General features: G+C 43.2%; 1 protein-coding gene across 5 annotated transcripts in view; it reads right to left on the bottom strand.

Annotated features, from left to right (window-relative positions):
• SENP5 (SUMO specific peptidase 5) overlaps window positions 1-27935 on the bottom strand; it is a 65369-nt gene that overhangs the window by 27240 nt on the left and 10194 nt on the right. For 3 of the 5 annotated variants that reach the window (XM_064516675.1, XM_064516669.1, XM_064516673.1), the window contains exon 1: window positions 1616-1742. The exons of 1 other annotated variant lie outside the window; for it this stretch is intronic. The gene's annotated coding sequence lies outside the window, so the exon portion shown is untranslated. Of the gene's footprint in view, window positions 1-735; window positions 788-1615; window positions 1743-27935 lie in introns of those variants that run through there. One more of the 5 variants, XM_064516670.1, reaches the window with a different exon arrangement.

Below are 27935 nucleotides of genomic sequence, written 5' to 3'. Positions count from 1 at the left end.
AATTGGCTAGACATCTGCTAAATTTACTTCTGGCAAGATCATTATAATTTACTTCTGTCAGTGCCTTCCTCTAGGCTAAACCAGACTAGTGGAGATGTGCAGATCAGATAAAAATGCAGAAGAGAAACACTGTCACAAATCAGTCAGAGCAATGAAAGAAAAAATTCCTAGATTAAAGAGCCCAAATTTACTCTTTGTACAAGTAAGGCACAGAAGCACAATAAGGACATAAGTCTTTTTTAATCTTCAGGTTTTAAATTTATTTTAATGGCATATTATTCAAATTTTGTCCATCCCTTCCTGGACACCTTTCCAAGCAAAAGCACAGAATTAGCCAAAACACACTCTATCGATCCTTATTATCCAAGCTTAGTAAAAACATAAACTAGAATTTCAAAGTCCCTTCACATATCAGGGATCAAGGGTCTCCCTAACATTTTTTTTTAAATAAGACTTTCTTTACCACATGTACATTTTTAGGGTTATTAAACACACTCACACACATCATCCAAAAACTTTGAAAAAAGATAAATTCTCTACTCATATTAGTGACACACATGCAGGTAAGCAAAGGCAGAGAGCTGTTACCAGAGGTAATCAGCTTCTCTGAATGTTTTGGCTAGAACGGTTTCTCTAGTTTAGACATGGCTTCAGGAGGCACACTTTAGTGAAATCCAGCACTCAGCTGAGGAACACCACTCTGCTTCTTTCTGCCCTGAAGTTCAGCACTCCCACCTGTGAGAGACACCTCTGCTGAGTTCCTGGCTGCTGCCTGACCAGTGCGGACCTGTTCAGGAAGGCACAGCAAGGGGTGAACAAACAGCACTGGAGCAGATAAGTTGTCTGCTTACACAACATGGCACCAAGGCTGGGAGGCTCTGCAAGCACGAGATAACTAGGGAGCAGAGAAGAGGACCTGACAATCCAATAATGAGAGAAGAAAAAAAAGTCTTGCAACAACAGAAAACCCCCAAATCTCTTATCTCTTCCCTCTGCTTTCCCCAGCCTCCCTAGTGTCCAGCTCCATCAATGCCTCAGACTCTCCAGCCCTTCTATTTATCCAGGCTAGAATCTAACCATGCTCCCCAGAAGAGACTGGCACTGCATGACCCGACACCAGCTCAGCATTTTCCCTGACCTCCTTATTCCCGCTAGTACAGTTAAATCATTGTGCCAGCGCTAACTGGGAACCAAGGAACAGCCCGTGCCCCGCAACGCCTACACGCTGAGTGGGAGGCACAGAGAAACGATACGGTGAGATAGAGCTGCAAGCTCCGCACCCCTCGGCCTTCGGCGAGCCAGCTGACCGCCCCGCTATCGCAGCTGCTTCGGGAGAGCCCGGCGCCGGGCTGCCCACGCCCCGAGCCCCTGCCGGCCTCCAACCACCGCGGCGGCAGCGAGCCCGGCCAGGCCGGAGCTCCCCCGCGGGGCAAGCAGCGCCCGGCCCCACCGCCTCCCGCACCCCAGGGCGCCCGGCTCCGCACGCCGGGAGCCGCCCGAGCCCGCTCCCCGCGGCCGGCCTCCCGGCGAGGCGCCCCCGACCCCCCGCCCGCGGGGCGCCCCGCACAGCGGGCCGGCGCCAACTGCCGCAACGGCCGCGCCGCCCCCACCTCACCTCTGCCCGCCGGGGCCGCCCGGCGCATCCCGGCCGCCGCCGCCAGGGCCGCGCTTCGCCCCGCCCCCTGCCGCACGCCGGCGCCACGCGTGCGCACTGCGCCGGCGCGCCGCCGCGTCACACCCCGCGACCGTTGGGCGGCGTCGCGCAACGGCTTCTGAGGTGGAGCGCCTGCGCCCCGCCTCAACGCGGCCGCGTGGCAGCGAGCGGCCGTTGGGCGTCGGCGTGGCCGAGCCCCGCCCGAGCGCGGCCCGCGGCCTTCCCCGCTCCCGCTGCCCTTCGAGGGGAGCCTCTTCTCCTGCGGGGCCTGCCGAGAGCTCTGCTGGGCCCCCTCAGGGGGTCTGCAACTCGGACAGCCTGGCGGGACGGGCCGAGGCCCGAGCCTGCAGCCCCAGCTCCCTCGTTAGCGGGACAACAGACCTTTACTGCTGCCGTTGCCATCACTGAAAGCAGCCCTGTGTGGCAAGCAGGACTGCTGAGGGCCTCCTTTCTCAGCACGGGCCCCCAGCCTGCAGGAGCTGATGGGTTGTGAGGGCCCTAGCTCCCTGCCATGTGCTGTCCAACAGTGCAAGCCAGCAGGCTGCATGAATGCCAGCACTGAAGCTGAAAACTGTCCTGACTCTTAGTCAAGCATTAATTAACATCTTAGGATAGGGATGTGTTTCTAAAAAACATAGATTGAGCAGTGCTGTTGTTACTCCAGCTGTGGCAGTCTGGCACAACTGCTTATCCCCCAGCTGCAGCTACAGGCAGGAACTTCCCAGACTGCAGCAGAGGCAGCAGGGTTTGTTCCTCCTTGTGGTGCCTCACGTGGGTCATTTAACATCTCTGTACCCCAGTTTCTTTGCCTGAAGCACGGGGAGATAAAATTACTGGCCAGTTTTATTGCTGTAGTGGGTTGTACAGAGACATCAAAGTGGGAAGTTAAACCATTGCAATTTTGTTGCTGGGTGGAGGAAGGTTACACTTCCTCTCACTCTGTAGCCCCTGTTAGAAGAAACTGAAGGAATTTCTCCAAATAAAAGAAAGTCAGTGAAGCAGGGAACATTGGGAAACAGGCATGCTGCATCATTTTTGTTACAGCTTTGCCTTACGGGGCACGAGGTGAACTATTTTGTGATCATGCAGTATCTATTAGGCTGTGCATTCCTCCAGGAATTACAGTATCCAGGATATGGATTATGAAATACTATAACAAAGAAATAAAAAAGGGGATGTAGAATACAATGGGCTGATGCTGCAAACAAAAGAGCAAAGTGACTGCCAGACTGAGAGTTGTTGACTTTTGTTTGTTGGAGAAATGTCCAGCCCAACTCCCTCATTAAATATAGTCCTTTCCTAAGCAACCATTTGCTCTTCCTGTTCAGTATATCCAGCCAAAGATGGGCTAAGCAGTTTCAGAACAACAGGATGAGTCCTCTGGCCTTTATGAAACACACAGTAAACAGGGTGCACAACACAAAGTTCAGGCTGTGAAGGTAAGACAGGATTTTAATAATTGGAAAGAGGATTCCTCACCCAATCCATTACAGTACTTCAGTAGTCTCTGGCTCCCTGTATATAATAGCACCTCTGCACTGAAGTCACGTCCTGACCCAGGTATTCATTAGTACAGTCAACCCCAGGCACTAGAGAAATGTGAGAGACCAAACTCATGAGATCCTCTTAAAAATCATGATTTGACTTTTAAATGTGGGTTTTTATAAGCCTTCTGGTTTTGCCTTTGAGGATCAGTCTTGTCACGTGTTCATGCTTCCTCTTTGTCCACGTGGGCAGATTTTTAAAAACTGGAAGCTGACATTCTCAGATGAATAAGATGCCTGTAAACACTGGGGCTTTATGAAATGCATGAAAGACATGAGATTTGTGAAAATTAGAAAAATAAATAAATATCACCAGACTTGGCAACACTGACTTACAGAAAGGACTGAATACCAGCTACATTACTGTAACATTTTTGTGGTCAAACTTGCAGCCTCAATGTTTTAACGATGGTAGACTTTATTGCATTTAACACAAGCCTGGATTTGATTCTTTCAGAATAAAAAGGCTTTTGAATGTTGTGTAAATGCAGTTTTCTGAGCTCATTGATCATCAAATACAACCACCAGAACTAAATCTCCTACTCCCTGAGCTAAAGCAACAATCCCATTAACTTGGACAGCAGCGAGCTCTTACAGGAAACAGTTGTTGCAAGAGGACGTGTAGCATGAGCTGAACCAGTTGGCTGCTATGTGCTTCATGTAGCCAACCAAAAATAGGGCCAAGTAAATCTTCATATAACCATGTTTTATTTGGAGGCTGCTAACAGTCAGTCTGTGTTCACCAAAGAATGCAAATAGCCACATCAGGAAACTCAGTGAAAATTTTCGAACTGGCATGGTTTTAGAAGAGAAAATACACTTTTCTTTGTTGTCACTGCCTATTTTTCCACTTCTGAATAGGAATAAAATTAAGGATCACTCTAAAGAGCTGGCCTATTCCATAGTTTCAAGACTGTGATGTAAAGACTATATCTATGCACAGAAATAGCTGTACATCTCAGCACATACTTGTCAATAAATACATTGAGAGAGTTGTTGTTAAATTGTAACAAAATAAAAAAGCTTAAAAAATGTACATTCATAATAAACAAACCCTAAACTGAACTCAGCTACAGACTATGGAGTGAGACTACTCCTTGGGCCATGCTCCAACGGAGCCAAGGATGAAGTTTCTCCAGGCACAACATAAGGTTAGCCCTCCACACACACACACAGAGCACAGCAATATGACAGGTATGAAGGAAACAGTTCTGCAATGGAGACACCCCCAGACTCCTTTGTGGGGAAACATTCTCACTACATAATCTTTTCTCTGTATTTTCAGGCCCTGCCCAGTTACTGAAGAGAATCTCAATGAGTTCGAGCAGCTCTGCCCCTGCTGCTGACCTCTCCACAGCCAGCCCACACGTGCATGCTCTGCCAGTGATTCTGGTGTCTCCACCTCTACTTGCCCAGTTTGCCCTCCCAGTCAGGACAAGTGCAAAGCAGCTCCTGAAAATAAGATCACTTGAATGCTTCTCACAGGTGAGTCTCCTAATATTTAAATGTTGGCTTCTATCTCATGCTTAACGAAAAGTAGCACTTCCTCTTCCCTCAATGTCAACACACTTGATAAAGTCTAAGCCCTATATCACTGCAGTTATGTATTACACTGACCAGCATCTCCAAAACAGCAAAGGGACTTGGGCTGTGATGCCATATCACTGTTTGATAGGGACAAACCTCATTTATGAGGTTCCCAAATTTCCAGCCACTCATTTCAGTACATTCAGGTTAGCACAAAGCAGGGGGTGGCAATAACATGTGCAGCACACCCTGAAATGCATCTACAAAGTGTCCTGGTTTAAAAGAAGAGCACAACAGTTTGAGAAAAGACTTCTCTCAGCTGGTTTAGACATCAGTGTGTGCACAGTGGGCTCCACAATTCATGCAGGGGAGCTTTTGGCAGAGATGGGGGTGAAGAGACCTCTGACATTTCCATCATCGTACAGAGAGTTTTTCAGTTTCCTTCTCTATGATTATATACTCAATTATACAAATACAGCCAGAGCTTTTTAAGTACAAAACCACCTCTTGCATACTTACTCAACCAAATTTAAAATATCTGTATTTTTGTAATTACAACATTAACAGGGATTTCAGAGGGAAGGCTGATTTTCTTGAGGGAGAAAGGATACTTAATGATTAAGAATTATATGTTAATATTCTGCTCCGCCACAAACTCCTAGACTGAACCTCTCAGTATCTTGCATTTCAGGGCAGTAGGACCCACAGTTGCCACCAGCACTTGCCAGCTGGAGGCTGTTGCCTCTCTAGCCCAGGCAGTAGGGCAGAAAATACGTATGTCCCCAGTCCACTTCAAATGCAAGTCAGAGTAGCGCAGGCCAACCTCATTGGTGGTTTAAGACACCTAGCATTGTCCTGAAGGATGAAAAGCCACACAGCCCATTCTGCCAGTTCAGCTATGCTGCTAGTGACTGCCCTCAAACAGATGGCAGCAGTAAAGTCCCCCAATACTCTTGCTTCCTGCAAAGTGAGCACATCTCCACACCTTCTCGGATCCCACTCTACAGCACATGGACAGTGCTGCTTGTCTGCCTTGCAGGCATGTTTTGAAAACAGGCATATTGAAACTGGGGAAATTTCTTGCCTCTAGTCACTCTTTTTCACACCTGTATTTTTGCTCCCCCCGCCTCTGGTGTGGCAATACAACCATTTGTGCAGCTCACTGGAAACTGAAAGCTTGAAATAAGCCACATGAAAAAAGAAGAAACAATATCCAACAGCTTTTCTCTGGAATTGCACAGGGACCACTGGAGGGCAGAGGCAGGCATGAGCAGTCAACAGTGGAAGGGCAGGCAGGAATCCAATTAGCCACCAAGGATAATGTATTTGGAACCACAGTCTCAGCATGGGTATGTCCAGTCACTGCTCTGCTTACTGCAATGAACACAAACCCTTAAACATGCATAAATGATGTTAGGCCAAAGGGGGTTACAGAAAGGATAAATGTGGTCTCTTCTCTTTCCACTGACTGCCAATATTTTTGATTAAAACAGGCTGGATGTATCCTCTCTAACAGTGACACACTGGGGGCAAGATCTGGAAGAGAGCTGCCTCCTGGAAACAGTGCAGATACACAGCATCCTATCGGTACGTTTTGTCTTTTGCTTGGCAGCCAAATGTGGGACTTTCTTTTGACACCATGCTGCCTTTCACTCATATCAGATTGTGAGTGTTTTTTTTTTATCTGAAACAAAAGAGTGAAATGGAATAAGGAATAAATTAGAAGCAGGATGAAGCTGTCACTGCATTTCTTAGAACTTTAAAGAAAGAACAAGAGGCAAAAACCTCTTGCAGCAGAGATTTGATTACAAGCTGCCCCAAATGATACCATTACTGTAATAGTTGAACTGCTTCTAAAGCAATATATAGCTACGGTCATTGCAGTGTGAGAATTGTACTATTACATGGAAAATGTGCAGTGGATAGAAATGAGTATGTTACAGTCAATGAAAATCTACATTATCAGGAGAGGTTGAAGAAGCTGAGACCATCTTCAGAAAGTAAAGTGCTGGGGGCTCCTTCCTCTATATTTTCAGATCAGTGAAAGGGAATTGTGTTTATGAATTTTTCTTGGGAGAAACTAAAAAACTAGCAGATAGTAAAATGAAACAGGGAGTTCAGAATGAAACTGGTAAACTATCTAAGGCTTTTGATACATAAGGAACTTCACTTTTTCAAATTAGTACTGATGAATAAAATATTATCTCTACTCAAAAATTACTCAAGTAAAAAAAAATGCAGGCAACTTGTTAGGAGACCTGGCACGTATAGAAAATGTTTGTGATGACAAATTTGTTACTCTGACATCTGCCATCTTCTGAGTTGAAGTTACAAGTGAAAGTGAAAGGGGAAGGGGAAGGCCCCAGCTCAAGAATGGGTCCCCTCCAACTTAGGAACTATCATCTCATAATGATGGGCATGGTTTGACCTAGGTATTTTGAGAAATGCAGCTTTGTCAGCTTCTACCCCAGACAGAGCAGTCCATTCCACATCCTTGAATTTTTTAAATGCCAGGCAGATTAGCATCCTGACCACATGGAGAGAAGTAAAAGTGTTCAAAAACAACCTCTTATCCCTTACAGTCCCAGAAGGAGTTGTAGAAAAGGCCACATCTCACTGCCAAAGGGGCAAAACCGCTTAATGGAATAGTCTTCTATATAATGAGCGTCTTCAGAAGGAATATGAACTCTCACACAAGCAGTCAGATGAGATGTTCCAGTGCAAGGCTGAGCCCCAAGCGAATAAGCAACCTTATTAGCTTCAAGCATCAGTTTCTAGCATTTGAAAGGTTTCCAATATGGTTGGCCCATGACCAGTGACTGAAAGCACTTGAACTTCAACCACATAAATGTTGCGGACTAAGCAGATAGATTATTGCTAATGGATGATCCCAAAAAGGGAAAATTAGGTTCATTACAGGATACTTCCATACTGTCTTTAAGTTTACAGAAAAAAAAAAATCTAACCAAAGTGGAATCTGAACAATGTCACTGGAGTTATGCTAGCACCAAGAGACATCAGGAACCCCACTGTGCTGAAATTTATTGTGAAATTAACTAAAATTGACTATCTAGAAAGAAGACATCCAGTTCCACCTTGCTGCCTGGGCTCCTTCTGAAATGGACAGCAAAGTTCATGCACCACCAGTGCAGTGGAAAGTCATCCCATCTAGATTAGGAAAGGAGGAATCTCTAGCTGGAAATGCCAGCCTTGCTCCATTCATTATGGAAAGCAGCTCCTAAAAGTTAAAGTTGAGGGAGATGAATCGTACCTGTAGTGAAGAACAGTTTCTGCCTCAAATAACTTAGCATCAAAGACAATGGAGAGACATCCTAATGTGGACTCAACAGCTCCTAGGTGGGGGATGTGATAGGAGACTGCAGACTGTAACTTCTGGATCCAGAAGATACCACCACCTGTTCAGAACCTAAGCAGACAAAGGAAGATTTCTACCCTCATGCACAGTGCAGTCACTGGCAGAGTCCAGCCAAGCCCTATAGCCAGGCAATCCCCTTTCAAAACACAGGAGTTCATCTCTGTATTGTACAATTAATATTTTCTTGCATTATGAAAACATTATGCCTATTGTTTTGAACAAAATCCTGACTCATTCTTTTTTGACCCAGTTGAGATTTTTAGTAGCATTTGACACTTCTGCATTGCAGCACTGTCAATATATATCTGCAACAATGTTAGAAAGATCAGAGGCTCTGCTTTCAAGAAGAGTAACTAGAGATATTCCTGGAAAGTTTTATGGATAGCAATTCAAATTCTGCACTCACTACTCTTCTCTAGACAGGAGGGAGAGATGTTCATTTAAAACACATTAGGTAATGATTTTAACTCACGTTTCTTGGACACTCATTTGTAATCCAACATATAATGTGATCTAGCATCTTTAAAAATGTGTTAATTTGGTCAAAATTGGCTTCAGAAAAGCCACTTATCATGGCTAACTAACATGTCACACTGGAATAAAGTTGGATTAACTACTAAGCAGACAAAACCAAAACTGCTCCAGATTCACCCCAGTGCCCTGAAGGCTGAATGTCTGCTTAATAAAGACTTTTAAAGTTACTGCAGTTCTGGCTGTTGAGCAATTATCCATTTGTAGTTCCAGAGGAAGTTCTTCATTTTCCCCAGATTCTATTCAAACTTAATCAGTATAAATAAATGAAAGAAAGAAACAAATTAAAGACTTGAGTTGAGCATCTTAGCAAAATCCACTGATGGCTAATCATTATGCGGTCCAAAAAGGCACACAGCCATAATGTTCTCCATATAATATATTACAGAAAGTTCCCATTGCAGTCTAACAAAATCTACTGTATGGGATTTCTGGGTAGACTGCAATTAATTTCACTTAAAGGAGGACTTCTTTGTCTCTGCGAGGCCAGGCCAGTAGGCACAGGCTGTTGATTGACTGCAGGGATTTTTGTCCAGCTGGTAGGCAATAACTAGCTGCTGGTTTTGGTGACCATCAAAGCCTGGCCAGTGAAACTCTCATTGGATGAAGGCCTTGGCCACCAGAAAGCAGCTGTCAGTTCCTCGGGCTTCTGTGCCACTTTCTCGGCCAGATGATGGCGCACTGATTTAGGAGAACAAGTCAAATGGTGCAGATGACAGCAGTAACTGTGGTCCATTTTTGCACAGGAGAACCACAGAGAGAAAAGTACTATTCTCTTTGTGTCACAGCTAGAAATTATAACTCCAATCTTTTGTAATTCATCTGGTCATTAAGCATGGATTGAACTATTTTTTCCAGCATTCATGAGAGGAACACAAAAGGATTTGAATTAATCTTTCACAACACAGTGCTGAACTTCCTTTTAGAAAGAGGAAGGAATCTCAGAGTCTGGGACTGAGTCATTTTAGTTTAGCAATATGCTGTGATTCAGTTCCCAGTTTGTAAAACTGGAATGATAATTCCCTGCCAAAAGAGGATATTCTACAGATGAACATGTTCAGGGTACTCAGGTAACAGAGACATCATGACTGAGGGCACAGCTATGAGAGCTGGAGCGGACCTTACTGTGTGTGTTCTCTGGTCCATCCTGCATCCTGAGGTAGGTTGAATAATACCTACATCATTTCTGACAGCCCAACATTTCTGACTCCCTAGGCAGTCTATTCTGGTAGTTACTTATCCTTCCCATTAGAAAGATTTTCCCAATATCTAAATCTCCCTTGCTTTAACCTTAGCCTAGTATTTTTCATTTAGACTAGAAAACAATTTGTTCCCTTCCTCCCTGAAGCTAACTTTTACCTAGTTCGAGACCATTATCATGTGTTTCTTGGCCTTCTCAGACTAAACAACCTAACGTTTCCTTGGAACTCCTGTTTCCTAGACCTCTTTTCCTTCTTCTTATTGCTTTCATCTGGGCTCCAATTAGCCTTCCTTGAACTATAATGTCATGATGATTTTGAATTCTAAGCCTATCCTCATTAAGGATGTCTTCTTCCCATTGCTCACCTAAATCAAAAAACCTATGTCATCACATCTTCCCGCTAGTTGTTTGAGATTCTTAGAGAGCAGGCTTGTCTCCTTTCTATCATTACTCAGAATATCTCAGACAATTTACCCCCCATCAATCTGTCACGGCAGACATACTCAGAGGAGACATTTCAAGCAATACCTTCTTCCGTTTCCTCCTGCCATTCCTTCCTAGACAGTCTGTCAATATAGATAAACTATAACTAAATGATGCCTTCAAAATGCAAGTCCAAGGCTCTCATAAAACTTGTCCCCTCCACTCTGAAGCTGAGTAAGTTGCAAACCTTTGGAAGGATAAGGCCTTGACTGCTGGGATTTTTCAAACCATGTGCATCTCTTTTATCCCTTTCCCAATCTGGAAAGGCTCCTAAAATTCTCTCTCATGGATTTCATTATATCTCTATAAAGACATGAAAGTGCAATTATTCCTTACTCACCAGCAACTACTCACCAGCCCCAGCACCTAGCTAGACCATTCTGGTCAGTTAAAAAAATGGTTTTGAAATTGCCATTTCCAGATTGCCATGACAGGTATGACTGTGACTTTGCAAACAGCTACAGCTGTGTGTGCTAATTGCTTTCCTCTACATTATTTATGAGACACTTGACTGATGAGATTTCTCACAACAGCATGTGATAACCGTTGGCAGTGGGCTCCTGAACTAGTGGGAACTCCATCACCTGCCGTGGTGCAAGAAAGCCAGCTGTTCGCAGGCATTGCGTCCCTGACAGCATGTGCACTCAGCTGCGAGGTCAAGCTCTACCTGCTCTCATCTCCTTTTTTAATAAATGTTCAATAGGAGATTGATATGAAAGGATTATATCTGCACATAACACACCCTCTTTACTTTTGGGATAAGATCAGAGAATACTGGAGACCGCCTGATTTAGGTAAGGCAGAATATAGGGTGTCAATGACCTATGGAAGACAATCCATTTCATTAAACGCGGCTTTCTGAGCTTTGGTTCCAGATGCAGGAGGGGGTTTGTAAAATACAATTAGGAAAGCTAGAAGTCAATCAGCTTAAATTCACCTCACAGAGGGCAGCAGCATTACCAGAAACATTTTACAAGGTACATAAATTGAAAAAGAATAACAAACACTACCATAGACAGGAGTACAAAGTATATATCATGAGCAACCATTTACCAATGCTTTTTCCTGGAGGGCTTATCACTGTTATCCAGCTAAAAGCTATTTAAAAAGCTATGGCTAAAGGTAGCTAAAAGCCCTGTGAGTTAAATCAAAAGCCGAGTATTCCAGAGACCTGCAAATTATGCCAGTATTTTTTTCCTCTACAGATATGAATAATTGATAGCAAGATGCAGTCTGCAACCAGGTTTGCTAGAAGAAAACTAACAAAAAGAAAAACTTCATGTCTTGAGTTGCAGGACCACAACAGGGAACAGTCAGCACCATGCAGAAGAATGAGGCAAAGCAGCCTGTTAGAATTACTGCTCACTATTGCTGTTTTTATTATTTTCTCAGGAGGCTATAAAGGTTGCTGGGTGAGCAGCCAATGTGACATCTTCATGAGCTTCACAGCTGTGTTTAAGAACTAAATTTAAATAGGATTCCCAGCCAAACTGTAGATGAAATTGTGTGTTGGAGCCTTTTCTGAAGCAGTATTTTACCCTGTCCAGCCCACAAGTTTTAAACGGTATGGATTAACTCTGTGCTCATTTATTCTACACATACTGGAGTATTCACCTTGTTTTCTGTGCAGAAGCCTACTGACATCAGGTTCCTTGTACAGACAGGAAAGAGAGGGTGACACAGAAAGGCCATATTAGTCTTCAGATGCAGAGCCAGGGCAGATACCCCTTAGCCGCTCTGCTCAGTGTGGCAAAGAGACAATCTGAAGTGCCCTGGGAAGTGGGCGGAGCTTGAAGCATAGTTTTTTGCCCCATTTTTCCAGTGGAAATATCCCCTGAAAGAGTTTTCCCCTTCTCATTCGCTCCCATTGTACAAGGAGATGGAGGAACTGCTGGGTCAGCAACAGGGGCTGCAGAGAAAAACGTGTGGAAGCAACCGCAGGCATGTCTTGCCTGCATGACAGGAGATGCACAGAGGACAACACACCATAATCCATGGATGAGTCCCAGGAGGAGGGAGGCAGGGCAGGATGTGCAGTTGTGCTAAAAGCACCCAGAAGTTTAATTTCCTGACTCTCTTTCTGCTGCGCAGTGGAGACTCTTTGGCCATGTCTCATTCAGCGGGTGGCATTTGGGAGTCAAAACGAATTTCCCAGCTTTCAAGCCCTACTGCCTTGAAGAGATGGGCTGCATAGGCTCCTTGTACTTGCAATCAAACAGCAGCCCAGTGATAAGGAAATAGGTCTTCTACAGACAAAGAGGACGAAGGGGAGAGGAAGCTGATGTTTCCAGCCACCCATCACAGATGCAAAAGGAGACAGGACAGAAGGTACCTGTCTGAATATGTCACAGACTAACAGCATGGCACAGGTAAGGCTATGAAGTCATTCATGCCTCATTTCTCCCACCTGTAAATTATTCCTCCCCCTTAATCCCCACAGGAGCATCATTATGATTGCTCAATTAATTAACAGTTTAAAAGAGCTCTGAGACATTCAGATGAAAAAGAAGGATTCTTCTGTGTTTCTGTTTCTTCAAAGTTGCATGCATGAACACTGAACTTTAAAACCTCTTTCCTGAGGATGAAGAATGACCTCCAGTTTATTGATAGGAAAGTTCAACCACAGAAATGTTAAAGCGCGCATTTCAAGAAACAGCCTCTAGTTCCAGGATACCACTTGCTGAGTGCCCAGCTACATACAAACACAGTCTGACTTCCACAGGGCTGAGCACTCCCAGTCCTGAATGTGAACAGCCAGAAGCGAAGGCATTCAACCCACTGAAGATCATGTGCTCAGGATCCCAAATCAAATCTCTCAAAACTTAGCTCACTCTAGAAAAACTGAATGGGAACTTACCCAGGAAAAACTGAATGGCAAGTAGCACACTTGATTGCTCTGTCCACTAGATCACCCACCGCATGCTTTGCGTTGGAATAGATCTTCAGAAAAGCTTCATACTATTGAGGTATCAGAACAGGTGATCAGATTTTCAGGAGCATCTATCACACAGCTCTCCAAGCACAGTGAGCTGTAAATGAATGTATTATGGGAGTAAGAATTCCTCTGACCAAAACTGTTAAAACTCCCACATAAAAATAAAATGCTGAAAGGAAATCTGCCCATTCCACACTTACTATTTTTAATAGAAAACCCAACTTCCTGACAAAAACAAGAGAATAGACAACTTCCAGCCAGCTTTAATGCCAAGATCTTTTGAATACTGAGCCATCTGTCACAGCAGGAGTGCTTGTTGCTGAGCCCTTCTGAAAAACTTGGCCCTTCTTTGGGAACATGATGCTTTTTAAACTCTGCTCTGAGGGCCCTTCTATGGACCATTTCTTCCATGGAGAGTCTTGTCCTTTATGTGCCTACCAGAGCTGTCCTCAATACAGTGAAGCCTGCCAGTAAAGCACGTAGATATGGGTGGAAAGTGCAAAATTAGCAAATTGCTCTGAGTTAGCCCTAAGTCCAAGGAAGAATGGGTAAGCTAAGTCCAGAACTAGCTGTACTTTCATTTAATGTTGCTTAGCAAAAATATTCCAAACACATTTTAGCAGATTTCCAAATATGTCTATCTTATGAAAATAGTTCACTGAATATCATTTTTAATTTAGAAATGTTTGTTCCACCCCAACCCCCTTTGATTCTTCTGTTCCTTTCTCTCCCCTCTCTCACTGTTGGTGACACCTTGCCTCAGGTGAAGAGGTAATGGAGGGCTCCAGTCACCCAACAATGGAATGAACTGCTCCTTGCTCATGAAAGATTCTTAATAGTGGGACCCCAATCTGGGATGGAATATCAGCTTCTATACAGGCCTCTCTGGGGGTTAATAAAATCTGCTGTACAGACAGGAAAATTCTGCAGTAGATGAATCATCACATGCACTGGGACCAAGCAAACAGAGACAGTATGATCTACAGCACTACATTAAAACAGAAATATGATCCCACTGTAAACACCTACATCTGGTACCTGCAGCGTTTCCCCTTCACAGAACAAATATTTTACAGCAATGTTCTGAACACAGCCCAGCAAAGAACAGTGCTAACCTGAACATTTGCCCTTTCTTCTCCTACTGGCATGTTAGAAGTACGTGTTACTGGTTTCCTTTTTAACAAATATGTATTAAGATACGTAAGTGAGTCTCTGGGATAGAAGCTAAAATCGTGCTACCTTCAACAGAACAAGATCTCTGACAAATCAATGATATATATATAAGAACACTTTTTATTTAAGTGGGCCAAGAAGCTTTGAAGCTATATTAATACCTCCAGATAACAGGCCACACAATCCTGCCTGCTGCAAAGGAAACCCCAGTGAAATTTTGGCTACATGGAAGTTAACAGCAAAATTCCCACCAGTTTCACTGTGAACAAGACTGCAGGTCATAAATCTATTGTATAACGGATTTTCTATCAAAAACTTTGAAAGTGTTTTTTTCCAAAGGAAAAAGAAAACCTTTATTGTATTTTTATTTCAAAAACTATAACCAAATGTTTCATTTTAGATTGGGTTCAACCCACATTTAAGAATTTCCATGTGTCTTGTGACCTGACTCACAAGTTCTAGAGAGCCACTGGAGGATTTAAGATGTTACAGCTCCAGTGGCCCCTTCCACCCATTGCAGAACGTTCCTGTATCCATCACAGAGAGAGCAGAATTAGTGTCAGTCTTCACTTCTTAGCCATCACCGCCTTTTAATCCACCAGAAAACTGTAGGCCTTCCTCTAAGGCCCATGAGTTCTCTCACTGCTTCCCCTATGATGCATTAATTCTCCCCAGAAGCTGTCCCAAGTTTGCTCAGAAATATATTCTGCAATAATGGAATTTCTTAAAGATACTTTATTAAAACTGTACTACAATTCACATCGACAATGGCTGCCATCTGGCATAGCCCTACCAAAGTTAGGAAGTTACTCTGGATTAATGAAGTGTAATTAAGAGGAGAATTTGGCCTTAAGAATTCCACGTCCCAAAGAGCCCAACAGAACCTTCCTCTTGGTGCTATTCATCCCCTTTGAAGAAAATGCAGCAGAAAGAAGGCAGCCAGTGTGACTGCCAGTTTTGCAGAGTCCATAAAACTCTTAGGAGACATCACCCCAGTTCTCTGGCTCTTGCATTTCCAACAGAAAATGATCCTCTCCAGGGCCCCAAGAGGTTCACCCTTAACCTTACTGAGTCATTAAAGAATATTCAGCCCATAATGCAACAAATACAGCAAACTTCCATTTGCTACAGCATAGAAATCTCAGAAGCTACTGAAACATTTTAAACTAATGGCCAAGACTTTGTCCAGCAAAGCTTAAGCCCCAGGAACTGAAAACAACTTCAGCACTTGCTTAAGTTTAAGCACAAGCTGAAATGCATGGCTGAATAAGAATGGCCTCAGGAATTATGCAAATACTTAGATGAATCCAGGTCCAAATATGAATTACTTCAGAAGATAGAGAAGCAAGTGGTACAATTCAATCATTTTTATCTCCTTTACCAAGAATGCACAAGTTCTTATAGCTAATATTACAGCATCCTCTGCTGCTGCCAGAAGCCAAATGACCTATTCTTTAACAGTCAAGCTCTCCTCATTTTCAAACCGAAGATTAGTCCATTTATGTTGAACAGTGGCACAGAATGACAATTTCATAATGCATGGATTGAGTGCTATTCCACTCACATGTTACATTACCTTGCCCTTTCTTCCACTGCACTCCCCCTTGCAATTGACTATCATGGTAATAAGGTGGTGCTGCTTCTAATCTCAAATTGTATACTTTATGGGATGCTGGCAATTCATTAGATACCTCCACAGATTGGCCAACTGGATCTGACCTTGAATCTGAATGCAAAAAAATACAGATATAACTTATTCATATTAACAGTCTGCATTAAAGTTACAACGTGAGCTGGGCACCTCCATAAAATACTGAATAAAATGAATTCTCAGCAACATCACTGATAAGGGTAGCCAGCACTTCCCAGTAGGCAATCAGCTCTGTCCAGAATTGATCCCATAACGTGAAGGCTGATAGTGAAAATGCTTATATACCTGACTAGTCCTTACTCCTGCAAATACTCTCACAGGCTTTAGCATTTGCAGGGTCTGATCCCACAGCAGTATCACTAACAGCCAGTGCAGACTCCAACAGACACAGACTCCAGTTTGTCCTGCTTTCAGAAGTATCAGTGAATCTGTAATTTAATGCCTGAGAATGTCATCATGGAAAATGAATGTTTTATAGTAGATATCATGACCACTCCACAGACTAAAGAAAGCGCTCATTTAGTTGTGATCTGAGCAGCTATACATAGGAGAAAGTAGAAAGGAATTAATAAACCTGCTACCAAAGAGGATTGTTGGTAGTTACAGTACAATGGCCACAGGAAGATATATACATGAGAGCTAGCTGAAAAAACATCCCAACGTGGACTGAAAAACTCCAGGGACCACCTGTTAACACAATATGGAGTATTTTACTTCTAGGTCACCAACTTCAATTTGGCCTCAAAGGAGAAAATGACTGAAAGTTAATGCCAGCTGACAGTGGTGTGAAAGTAGTATGATGGATCTCAGCCTACTTCCTAGCAGACTGGAGGACACAACCCAACTATTTGTGATTAGTGAAAGTAATAAAGCTGAAAATTCAGACAGTGATTCAGTGATACAGTATATCCAGCTGTAGGGCTCTTAGGACAAGGAGCTGATGCGATATGTACTAATTCTGCTGATTTCAGCTTGTCTGAAATCCTTCGACAAGTTAACTGTGTACAAAAAGGTGCAAAGGCAGATCAGATACGTTCCTCCTTTCACAGCTGGAAGAAAAATTCAGGTTGTGTAAGCCAACTAATTCAACAGAAATACAGTTACGTGCCCATAGCTCATTCACATCAAAGCTGCCTGGTCTCAAGGGTCACCAAACCATGGCCTGCAAGCTTCATCCTCCAGTGAGAGAGGAGGTACAGGCTATGTAGAAACAAGCACATCAGAACTATGCTGTTTAATTGCCACCGGTCACTCTCTGGACTGGAGAAATGAAGATGCTGTCTACACCTCCGTCTGTCCTATGAAAGGATGGAGGATGCCAGATGGTTAGCAAGTCACCCAGGACACATAAAGCCACACAGGCATTAAATAGCACAAATAGCGAGGCATTAAATGACACCATCCCTGCTGGCACCACATCCTTGCTCATCAGCACTCCATTCATTTAAACACTTTAAAGAGAGCAGGGAAATAGGAGATTAGAGAGATGTGCTGCTGCCTTTGATAAGCTTGAAAACGGGAGCAATGTTTGTGTTAATCCTGTAGCAGTAATATAGAAAAGGCATGATTAACTGCAGTTCCAGGAGCAGTCTAGTGCAATCTATTTTCTCAGTGAATTCCTCCACGGAAAGACGGGTCACAGGGCACACCTCCAAAATGCATTCAGGCGTTTGCATCCACACTGTGTCTGCGGCCTGTGCTCCAACAGATGGTTGGCCAGAGGACTTCTTCTCCTTTTATTTTTTATTTTTTTTGTTGAACACACAGGAGCAGAGCAAGCCCTCCTGCCAAGAGTGCAGTGAATGCACAGCATTCAGTAACAACGGGGTGACCTTGATTAGTGTCTAATGAGTAGAAACCAGTTGCTTTTCAGCACATAATGAGGTAGAAAAGTTCTGCTATGGTCTGCCAGAGTTCCTGATGCTGCTCTGAGGACTGCTGTCAGAGGTGCAATCTGTACAGTCTCTGTGTCAGGCACCAACTACCCCTTGGTCCCTCCACACACATAGTACCTCCTGCTCCACTGCAGATTCACTTTTAGAGAAGACTGTGCATTTCCCTTTACATAACCTATTATCCTTTAATCAGCAGTATGAGTGCCAGGGCAGCTCCACCTTGTTTGTACCTTGTGACAGAAAATGTAGGTAACTTTGGTTTAGACTCTTTCTTCTCTTTCTTACTTCCTTTAAAAATAATGATTGTATTCTGTAACTAGAATTTGGCTGACAGCAATGGGGAAGGGACTGAGCAGCCCAGAGTCATGGATCAACCACTATCAAGGGAAAATATCCTCACTGAGCTTTCCCCTTAGAACTCTGCACCTCCAGGGAAGAAGCCAAAGAGGCTGGATTACCTGGTGTGAAGGCTTGCAAGATCACTGTGGCTTAGAAAGGCAATATCATCATAAAGGTGCTACTGAAAATGGAGAGGGGTTAACACGGGCATTGAACATATCTTTTAATCCTTGAGACAAGGAAACATGGGCAGTAATGCCATCACTTGCTGCTAATTGAAAAGGCTGAATAAAACCAGGCTGATGAAGGAAAGGGGAAAAGTGGTATCTCTTCTCCACTACATAACAAGAAACGGTGCTAGTGAGAGGCCTACAGTCCCTCCAACATCCTTATCTGTGCCTGTAACACAGCCACGTTTCATTAGAACTGGAGAGAAAACCACCATATTCATGCCATGCTGCATATTAGCAGAGGCCACAGAGGAGCAGAAATCATAAACTGGAGGTAGCAGTGGAGAAACAGAATAAAACAAGGAGTTTCCACCCTATTTAAACCCAGGGCACTTGCAGGGCCAAAACTTTCCCAAAGGAGGAATCTCTGCTTTGAAACGGAGAAAATTCACAGCTAATAAAAATGAGAGTGGAAGTCACAGCTCTGGAAGATAAATGCACAAAGGGTTTGCACTCTGCATGGAAGGGGGAAGGGTGTTGCAAACCAGAGGAACGATTTTGTGGTCTTCAGAGGTTTCTAAGCCCAGAAAGCTACAGCCTGCACTTTTACAAGGCACTCTTTGTTAGGCTTGAGCTCCCTCTCTCCGATTTCACAATTTACCTGGAGAGGAAAATGTTAAGGAACTAGCATTAAAAAAGAAGAAAAAAAATGTAAAAGTATTTTTAATTTTAAAAAGAAGAAACTTTTTTATAGCTGCATAATCAGTTAGAACTTGCCCCTAGTGTTATGTCCATGTACTAGGCTTCCTTCGGGATCCATTTACATCTGCATAATCATCTATTTTAATTATGTGATGCCATAGGGTATTTGATACTGTATGGACAAGTTGAAAAGAGAAAGGGATGAAGGTGGGGCAGAAAATAGAGCTACTACATTTCCATTAGCAAAAATGACTGTAGCATGCAGTCATGTGCACAGGATGGGGGAGGGACAGTCATGTGAATATCCCCAAAATAAGTTCCTTTAATCTCTTGTAAGGCAGATTCTCTCTTCTGCCCCAGGGCTCAAACCCACTAACCCTTCCTATTATAGACTCTCACAAAGCTCTTCAAGCCAGGGCTTCCATCTTCTCCACACTCCCAAAGCCTCTCCCATTTTAGAAGTCCTCACCCCAGAGCAAACCACTCCTAGTCCCAGCCCAGGATCCTGTCATTTCACCAACCCCCTGTATCACTTGTACCTGGTGACATTATCTATACAAGCCACATCAAAAACCTTTTGGCATCAGAAAAATCCGAGATTGGTCTTTTCCCCACCCTGAAATGTCATCCCTGCTCCCATCCCTAATTTTCAATCCAGTAGATCCCAACTCCATAGACATAACATAAGGAATCAGGTTTGTTCACATTAGTCACAGTGGGAGGACCTCCCGGAGCTAACTGGGGAGACATCAGTGGAATTTGACCTGTCCATGACCACACCTCTGAGCAGCACATGCTTTTTATCACGCCAAGCAGTAGTCATCATGACTGCATCTCTTCCTGACAGATGCGTCCTTTCTCTTTTCTTGCTTTTTTCCATCAGCAACTGTTGTACCCTCCCAGGGCCCCTCCAGGGATCAACAAAAAGAGGGGTATGTGCAGTGGCAGCATACATACACTAGCCACTTTCCAGTGATCTTTCTTAGCTGCCATGATGGGCTCCTCTGGCCCCCATAGGCTTAGGCAGATTTTGTAATGATGGATTCCTAGATCTCTTTCCAGAGATGAATCTCAGCAAATGACAACACTGATGGAGCCATGAGATGCAGCAGAATAGGTATCCCACCTGAGATTCTCAGGGGCACCTGGAGGCAAAAGAAATGGATGAAAAACAGAGCGCGGCACAGGGAGGAGTCAGCAAAAATGAAAATAACTCTAGCAGAAAAAAAGGCAGTGACAGGACAAAGCTAAAACAGCAACCAAGAAGGTAATCTTTCCAAGGTTTGGCCCTAACTGTCAGCATAACGCATCCTAGCGTTCTAAGAAATTTCTACAATATTTGGATTTGCAACTTTACAGGTTCTGTTATAGCCTGAGACAGTTTTGGTTGGAAAGGGGTTTCCAAATATCACTGAAATCTGGGACTACGTGGCCCAAACTTAGGGACAGACTGAGACCATCTACACTTTGACGCCTCAGCACACTTGAACTTTGTCATAACTATGAGGCAAAAGATGCACAGGGCAGAACTAAGCAGCTTGAAAAAGTATGTGTGGGTTGCTTACAATCAAGTATGATTTAATGCTACCAAGGCAAAAAGATGATCCTGCAAAAGGGTAAAATACATTAAACTGGGAAAACAGTGCTAATATGCTTCATAAAGAAAATACTCCATGCAATTACCAACAGACAGGATATGGATAAGCAGTTTTCAAGAGGAAAGCCGCTCTATCTCATTAAACAGCTGCTTCGCTCCTGCTTTTTTTTCCCTGCTCAACTCTTCACCTTTAATCTACAATACCCAGCTATGCTGCACACACCAAGAATGCAAAGCCGACAAGCACAGGAGGGCCTCCCTTCACAGCTTAGAATGAAAGCAAGAGATTTAAGGGATGGATTGTCTGTGATTTTTCACTGCAGACTGGTAGATACCTTATGCCCATTGCAGACAGGCTAAAGATTTGGAGACCTGGAGATTTGTAGGAATATCAGGTAGAAAAATAACAGGAACTTCCACATAGGAAAGAAGGAACCAGCCATGGCAATAGCACAGGGCTGGCTGCCGCTGTGTGGCAGGTGTTGGGGGCAGCCCAGCGATGCAGCCGCTCCTTCTCGCAGAGGACAGGGCACACACAGTACTGGCTGATGATAAGGGGGAGATACAAATCAATTAGCCCCTTCTCCTCCTAGCTACGTCAGGAAAGGGTATTTGTAGGGAGGTATAAAGTCTGCAGTAATACATCACCAAGGAAAGTTTCCACCTAATCTCAGTGACTGTCTTATGGCCTGGAGAAAGAGGAGGATTTCAGCTTCTCCTGAGGATGGTAGATAACACCAGAATATTGTTAAGCCACTGCAGCAGGTTTGTGGCTGTGAGAGGAGCACAGAGACTCCTAGGTCTGCTCTATTCCTTGCTGTCTGAATAAAGCCCTGACTACAGAAAAGACAACTTGGTCAGGGGCTTCCTTATCCTCACCTCCCTGCTGTGATCACAAGGAGCTCCTGTTCCAGCCCTCTGATGCGTTGGCAGCCTCTACAATTTAGAGTAGCTGTGATTTATGGCTTGGAGAGAGCCTACACTTAGGGACTACAAAGGTAAGGCTGGCCTGACCAGCATAGCTGTATCATAGCTGGCCCTTTGTTTTGATCAAATGAGTGATGAGAAGGGAAGAATTCAATTGTATTTGCTATCTGGTAAGGATCAGCTAAGGGACAGGAGGCTAAGGGGGGGACTTAATTACCCTTCACACCCAGCACATGCAGCCAAAAATGTGATGACACTCTCTGTAGGGGGGAGGATCTCTCTCGGATACCTCCCTCCTTCCCTCCTCCTTCAGTGGAGAAGGAAATGGAAACATGAAAGAGAACATTTTCTTAATGTTTCATCTTGCTTTAATCACATACAAAGTCCCTCTCTTCGTTTAGTCTCTAGAGGGAGTGTTGTATGCTCTACAACAAGAGAAAGGAAGGGAAGTTTGCAGTTGCCTAAATCTAAGAGAGAGAAGTGCTTGTGGCATGCATCATGTTGCAAATCCCACTGTAAATTCATGGACAGATCTCCAGCAAGTAATAGGGAGCCCAATCCAAACACACTAAGCCAATGAAAGGCTTGAGCAACCGTTAATCAGATTCTTAATTGGTCTTTCCCTTCGTTTCAACACTTGTCATGTGAAGAAACCAACAGCAGTTCCCAAATGAGCTTTTTAAGTAACATTCAGGACATAATCAGGTCTCTTTGAAAAGGGACAGTTCCATATTCCATCATAAATTTTTAATACTATTGCCTGCCAAATTTAGCAAATGGCTTTAGTAGGGGCCTGTATTTATCAAATTACCACCTTCAAGATAAATGCTTATAGCGAATGCATTATGCTCAGTCTGCCTAGACCTTCTTCTGCTAATGAGGGCATGCCCCATCCTTTCCAAAACACCACTGCTAAAACAACAGTCCAATTTTTACATTACAGCCATGGCTCCCTCGTACTGACTGAGTAGCTGTCATTTAGATTCCTGCTATCAACTCCAAATTCTCTTTCATCTAGGGTCTGTGTTATGTGATGGCAGCCCAAAGCAGTGACCTATGACTTGCTACATTTCTTATCTCATGACATGTGGAATAACTTACAAATGCAGGTAATTAGTTAAAGATGTTTCATGACAAATTAGACTAATGGAATTGTAATGGTTAAATTAACATCTTGGGGTCAGTTTTAAGGTCCCTTGTTAAGGGCGATAGTTCAAAATGCAAGCTGTGGAACTCTGGGAAATATCTTGTTTTTTTTATTAAAGTGCTTCTTTTGCCTGTGAAAAGTCAAGGACATATCTGCTGAGATAGGGCCTGATCCAAGGGAAACAATCTGGTTGGCAGTTTTTGGATAAGGCAGTCTCCCCAGTCCTGCCCCCAAACTTTGTCCTGTAGGCAAGATATACAGTAGAGCAGAGCAACAAGAAAGAAGGTTCAAAGCACACAGCTTTGCACTGCTATCAACACTAATCTCTCACTCTGTCCTTACGCCTTTCAACCGAAAATCTCATCTGATATCTTTCTTCAGGAAGGAAGTTAATTTCTCAAAATCAAACAGATAAATCATGTTCTATTACCTAAGTCCTTTCTCCAGAAGGAGCCTGAGAGCCTCTCCTGGTAGGGTCCTCTAACAATAGAGGTGCTTGTTAACTCTCACACAGTGCTAGGAACAACCAGGAAAGGAAGAGACAACAAAATGGAAAACGTAATTTTACAATTCTGTCAGTCCTTGATGTGCCCATGTCTTAAGCACTGCATGCAGTTCTGGTCACATCAACTGAAAAAGATGTAGCAGCAAGAACAACAAAGAGGTTGATTGGAGGTACCAAACTGCTTCTGTAAGTGGAAAGACCTCATAGACAAGGAGTCATTTGCTTATAAAAGAGACACTGAACTTGGATGTAATTGAGGTATTCAAAATGGAGTGAGATGGAGAAAATAAACAGGGAATAATTACCCTTTGCTCTTTATAACATCCAATGAAATTATCAGATGGCATATCTAAAAAAGAAAAGCACTTTTCACACAATGTGTAGTTGAATATGGAAGTCATTAATGTAGAGGAATAAACAGTTTTAAACAGTTTAAATACGTTTGTGGAGATCCACCAACAGCTATTAAATACAGCAGTTCAGATGCTACCTGGAGCTCAGGAAGTACCTCCGTGCAAAATGCCAGAAGCTGGGAGGGCATATTAGAAAAAGGACTCCTGCCTTTGTGCCTCTTTATGCTCTTTTTATATCCTTCCACTACTCGCACTCCCAAAGACAGGACATCAAGTTAGATACAGCTTTGTTCTGACTCAGCAGAGCCACTTTTATCACCTGATCTAGGGTCTCTCCTTATTACAAAGGAGACAGAGATAAGGTTAGGTCCACTTCCCTTCAAAGGCAGCCCTGACCTCTGATGGCCACCTAAAGGAATAGCTTGCATTTCAGAGACATGGAGTGTCCCCAGTTTCCAGTGGTGATGAGAAACATGGGCATATACATGTACATACACGTACATACACGTGACTGGGAATGAGACGATGTCCCTAATCACATATCTTCCATTTTTAACTCCAAGCACATAACCTTTGAGCATTCCTTTTCCAACATAAACACAGAGCAGAGTATACATTCAGACAGACAATCCCTGCTGAAGGAAGCCACACTACTCCCTGCCTAAGCAGAGAACAAGACAGCAAACGACATGGGACAGCTGTTAGCTACATTGCTTAATTCACAGTCGCTGGATATTGTGGCTGAAAGCATAGTGCAAGGACCTCTACAGAACAAAAAGAGTAACAAGGGTTTCTGTGTTCAAATACCATTCCAGAGCCAGTCCAGGCTCATCTGGCCAGGACAGCCCCCTGCACTGATGTTTGCCTCTTGAAACTGGGATCAGGCTATTTAATTCACCTTAAAAAAAAAAAAAAAGAAAAGAAAAAAAAGAAAAAGCAATTCATGCTAAAAGAACGGAGCCTACTGTGATTTGGTATTAATCACCAGTTCAAGCAATGAGCCATACTATCAAGCAAAAATTTCTCACCTCAAGAGGAACAGAAAAAGATTATTTGGAGCAGTGGATCACCATGTGCCATACATATATCATGAATGTTGATCGCAGCTACTCTGAACTGGTACTTCTGCTTGGTCTTCTGCTTCCTAGCCAAATACAGTCCCCACAAGGATAATTGGTTGTATGAGATAAAGGAGACAGATAGGGTTCACAGTCCAGCCACAGCGTGCCCTCTTCCACACTTGTGACACTTCCTTGTGACCTTGGACCTGGCTGAGTCTCGATTCAACCCTATAACAGGCCTCTCTTACAGTCATGTCTCCCTCCTTAGGTATCTATATACCTAAGAAAAAAGCTCCCCTTTGGATACTTCATGAGGTGGCATAATGTGCCCCTCTCCCTGCATTTCATGAGTTCTTGTAGCTGAGGAAAGGACTTGTCATGGTTGCCATGGGCAGTGCATTACCAGCCCCTTCTCTGAGGTACCAATGATACAAATCTGCTGCAGTTCCACTTGGGAGCCAGGGTGCTGGAGTTCATGCTATGGCAGCTCATACATTCAGCTCTGGAGCTCCCAGAATATCGGCAAAGATGGTGTTGTCACAGCTCCTCTTCTCTCCCACCTCCTGGAGGCCACGGCTAGGAGGGAACAAGGAGGGCACCCAGTCAATACTCAGCAGGAACAGAAGGGAGTGGGGAGGTTCCTTCCATTTTCTCCCAGTACACACACACACACACACACACACACACACAGAGTAGCAAGCCAGTCCTTTATGCTTAAAAAGAACATGTAAATCCCCAGATGAACATCAAAGGAAATTAATTATTGTTTACTACAGTTATGACATTCTTCTCATGACAAAAGCAGCAAGAGGGGAGAATTTAAGTATTTAATATGGATGTAAGATGGTGATTGCAAGACGACAGGAGGAATAAGATGTGACAAATGAACATCCACTCAGTGCTTTGACTTTCTGTGTCTTTCATCTTCCTAATTCCTGGCACTTGCCATTCATGCCTTTTGCATATATGTATCAATGACAGATGCAAATGCAACAATTTGCTTCCACAGACAAAACCAGGATTTACAAGCCTGTTAACAGAACATGCACACTTTGTGACACTGTGTACCTTTGTAAACATACACACGCGGTATCTTTCTATATCATTTCATGTACATGAAATAGTAATAAGTAGTAAACAAAAATACAAAGTGACAACCTCATGTTTTTACTACACTACAGTTTTTGTTCTTTATGTGAGAGCTTTTAGCACTAATAGCTAGAGGAGTATACACAGAAGCCACATTGGGTCTTGAGAGGACTAATTTAGTTCTGCTGGTTTCTATTACAGAGATAAGAGTATTTGGACCTTGAACATAAGAAAGAAATAGCTGAATAATGATTTATCTTTTTCATAAGAAAGAGCAAATACTTTCCATTAGTGGAATAGTAAGAGCTGTTAAGTCTGTAGAGCATTTATGTGTTAGTTTGAAATGTTTGAAGGTAAGAAAGATATTTTAGTCTCAAGTGTCCTCACTAGACACTGACATCCTTACATTGTATTTTTCGATGTGTTTGTAAAGTTTATGCCTGACAATTTTTGCCTCATTTTTATACAGAAGTGATATAAGTATGATGTTACCAAATAAATGAAATATTATGTAACGTGCATACCCAATGGGTATAATATAAAAATTCATAGGAAGGGTAGATAGTATATCTAATATTTATCCTTAATCTTGCTTTGAGAGAGCAAGAAAGCAAGGTTATTCACATAAGGATCACTAAGAGTTTGCTTTTGTTTGAATACTCACTTCATACTAGAAATAAACGGTAATAAACTCTTAATCTTGTTTGCTTCCACTGCACAAGGATACAAACATTTCCTAACATAACTTCCTCTACCTCCATGTAACAGTTTAGAAGGACAAACCTAATTAGAATCATAGAATCACAGAAACACTGGTTGGAAGGGACCTCTGGAGGTCCTCAGTCCAACCTCCCATTCAGAGCTAGACTACTGCCAACGTTAGATCAGGTCAGTCATGACTTGGCCTGACTGAGTCTTAAGAATGTCCAAAGATGGAGACTTCACAACCTCTTTGTGTGACCTGTTTCAATGCCACACCACCCTAAGAAATTAAGCAAAACAAGGTTTACTGAGAATTGTGGGATCTTTTAAAAGATTAATTAAGGTCAACGAAGATTTGGTCTGATGAAAGAAACTGTCACTCCTTAAAAACCTTGTCTCACTGTTAACTCTTACAGATACAGTAAAACCCATTCGAGGAAGAGTATTTAACTAGTGTATCTCTATTTTACTTTCAAACACCCAATAATATGGAATATTTCAGTCTCTCACCAATGAACATATCCTCACAATCATCTTCTGATGGTAGTTCCATTTTCTTAGTTTTATCTGACGTAGAGGAATGCTGAGGTGAACGGCAACTGCGTACTCAGTCACACAGGACATCCAAAACAAAGGCAGGAAATGAATCCAGATTTCCTATCCACTACTTCACTGCGGTAGTCACAAGATCACTTTGTCATTACTCAGCCATCCTTTCTCAGAAACTACTGCAAAGATAAGTTATGAAAGGCTGAAACAACCCTCTCAAGATAGCATCAGTGATGACAGCAGCCAGTTTAATAAAATAGAAGTATGGAGATAATAGTATTTGCCAGGACCTGAAAATAGAGGGAGTAGACTCCTTCTGCTTTGCTGCCTAAGAAAGGGGTGCACTTGATAATCACCATGAGTATAGAGCTCACAGTATCTCAGTCTGCCCCTTTTTGGCTTCATCTTCACTATGGTGAATCCTTCAGTTTATCCTTTCTAGAGAATTTCAAACACAGGCTTTACTTACAAACTGAATTTAGATTTGCATAACACTCGGAGGATCCCAGTAGAGCCCTCAGGAAGGGCGAGATCTTTAAGGGAACCCCTTAAAATGACCAGCAGGTCATCAGAATGTAAATGCAGTAGTAGGAATGGCAAAACAGAGTTCAGTGTGACTATTTACACTCTTAAAATGAATCAGTTGGAACATCCTTCAGGATCCTTCCTGAAGAGCAAAAGAATAGGCAGGTTTCCATACTAATTTCCTACCATTGCTGTGCCACAGTAACGAAACAGGAGGAGCTGGCTTCATGGAACTGGGATTTACTCCTGAAAATGGGACCACTCAAGCCCCTGCTGGGAGGCTCTCCAGTACCTGCAAA

This window comes from Dromaius novaehollandiae, chromosome 9 (assembly GCF_036370855.1).
Source record: "Dromaius novaehollandiae isolate bDroNov1 chromosome 9, bDroNov1.hap1, whole genome shotgun sequence".
In the NCBI taxonomy this organism is placed as follows: Eukaryota; Metazoa; Chordata; class Aves; order Casuariiformes; family Dromaiidae; genus Dromaius; species Dromaius novaehollandiae.
This window is presented reverse-complemented; position numbering and strand designations above follow the sequence as displayed.